The sequence below is a fragment of the Lontra canadensis genome, unplaced genomic scaffold, assembly GCF_010015895.1.
Source record: "Lontra canadensis isolate GAN:19392208 unplaced genomic scaffold, GSC_riverotter_1.0 scaffold112, whole genome shotgun sequence".
NCBI classification, from domain to species: Eukaryota; Metazoa; Chordata; class Mammalia; order Carnivora; family Mustelidae; genus Lontra; species Lontra canadensis.
Genome location: NW_022631106.1, coordinates 3689909 through 3692452, shown reverse-complemented (window position 1 = coordinate 3692452; position 2544 = coordinate 3689909). Strand labels below are relative to the sequence as shown.

The 2544-nt window shown below is 39.2% G+C and overlaps 1 pseudogene; it reads right to left on the bottom strand.

Annotated features, from left to right (window-relative positions):
• Positions 1-256: 256 nt before the first annotated feature.
• LOC116856801 lies at positions 257-645 on the bottom strand (annotated as a pseudogene).
• Positions 646-2544: the final 1899 nt, after the last annotated feature.

Sequence of the window (2544 nt, the reverse complement as noted above, 5' to 3'; positions counted from 1 at the left end):
TTTTTTTTTCATCATCCCAAATAGAAACTCTGTACCCATTAAGCATTAACTCCCCATTCTACCTCTGCCCAACATATACAACCTCTGATCTATTTTCTATGAATTTGTCTAATCTAAGTATTTCATATAAGTAGAATTATACAGTATTTGTCCTTTTGTTTCTGACTTATTTCACTTAGCTTAATATTTTCAAGTTTCATTTACATTACACAACTTTTTTTTTTTTTTGAGGAAAAAAACCAAGTTTTTTATTTATTCATTTCTTGTACTGAAGGTATTCCTTGATGACATCCTTAGCTGAGACTCTTTGTCATAGACCTTAACCACCACACAACTGCAACCAATCACTTTGTGGGGTTTTCTGTCTTTGTAGAGGTCTACACATTCCCCTAGTTTCTTGTTGTCATCAACCTTAATTAGGTTGATTTGGTGTTCAGCACAAAGGGCCTCCACCAACTGACATACATAGGTTCATCACAGCTGGAAGCAAGCACACAAAGATGGGCTTGGTGCTTGTCTAAGACTTTGGCAGCTTTTCAAATTCCATGTGCTAGGCCATTGTGGATGAGAGTGTTCTTCAGCATCTCTTGTAAAGTAGTATTAAATATCCATTACACCTCCAGTAATAATGCTTTCCTTGGCCATGGCAGTGGGTTATAGGTGGAGCTGAATCTTGGTGCACATAGTCTCTCACCTCCACATGACTCCACAGCAGCAGGAAAAGAATAGAACTTCATTTCTTTTTTTTTTTTTTTAATTTTTATTTTTTATAAACATATATTTTTATCCCCAGGGGTACAGGTCTGTGAATCGCCAGGTTAATACACTTCATAGCACTCACCATAGCACATACCCTCCCCAATGTCCATAACCCAACCTCCCTCTCCCAACCCCCCCTCCCCCCAGCAACCCTCAGTTTGTTTTGTGAGATTAAGAGTCACTTATGGTGTGTCTCCCTCCCAATCCCATCTTGTTTCATTTATTCTTCTCCTACCCCTTAACCCCCCATGTTGCATCTCCTCTCCCTCATATCAGGGAGATCATATGATAGTTGTATTTCTCCGATTGACTTATTTCGCTAAGCATGATACCCTCTAGTTCCATCCACGTTGTCACAAATGGCAAGATTTCATTTCTTTTGATGGCTGCATAGTATTCCATTGTGTATATATAACACCTCTTCTTTATCCATTCATCTGTTGATGGACATCTAGGTTCTTTCCATAGTTTGGCTATTGTAGACATTGCTGCTATAAACATTCGGGTGCACGTGCCCCTTCGGATCACTACGTTTGTATCTTTAGGGTAAATACCCAGTAGTGCAATTGCTGGGTCATAGGGTAGTTCTGTTTTCAACATTTTGAGGAACCTCCATGCTGTTTTCCAGAATGGTTGCACCAGCTTGCATTCCCACCAACAGTGTAGGAGGGTTCCCCTTTCTCCGCATCCTCGCCAGCATCTGTCATTTCCTGACTTGTTAATTTTAGCCATTCTGACTGGTGTGAGGTGATATCTCATTGTGGTTTTGATTTGTATTTCCCTGATGCCGAGTGATGTGGAGCACTTTTTCATGTGTCTGTTGGCCATCTGGATGTCTTCTTTGCTGAAATGTCTGTTCATGTCTTCTTCCCATTTCTTGGTTGGATTATTTGTTCTTTGGGTGTTGAGTTTGATTAGTTCTTCATAGGTTTTGGACACTAGCCCTTTATCTGATATGTTGTTTGCAAATATCTTCTCCTCTTCTGTCAGTTGTCTTTTGGTTTTGTTGACTGTTTCCTTTGCTGTGCAAAAGCTTTTGATCTTGATGAAATCCCAATAGTTCATTTTTGCCCTTACTTCTGTTGCCTTTGGCGATGTTCCCAGGAAGAAGTTGCTGCAGCTGAAGTCAAAGAGGTTGCTGCCTGTGTTCTCCTCAAGGATTTGGATGGATTCCTTTCTCACATTGAGGTCCTTCATCCATTTTGAGTCTATTTTTGTGTGTGGTGTAAGGAAATGATCCAATTTCATTTTTCTGCATGTGGCTGTCCAATTTTCCCAGCACCATTTATTGAAGAGGCTGTCTTTTTTCCATTGGACATTCTTTCCTGCTTTGTCGAAGATCAGTTGACCATAGAGTTGAGGGTCTATTTCTGGGCTCTCTATTCTGTTCCATTGATCTATGTGTCTGTTTTTGTGCCAGTACCATGCTGTCTTGATGATGACAGCTTTGTAATAGAGCTTGAAGTCTGGAATTGTGATGCCACCAACTTTGGCTTTCTTTTTCAATATTCCTTTGGCTATTCGAGGTCTTTTCTGTTTCCATATAAATTTTAGGATTATTTGTTCCATTTCTTTGAAAAAAATGGATGGGATTTTGATAGGATTGCATTAAATGTGTAGATTGCTTTAGGTAACATAGACATTTTCACAATATTTGTTCTTCCAATCCAGGAGCATGGAACATTTTTCCATTTCTTTGTGTCTTCCTCAATTTCTTTCATGAGTACTTTATAGTTTTCTGAGTATAGATTCTTAGCCTCTTTGATTAGGTTTATTCCTAGGTAT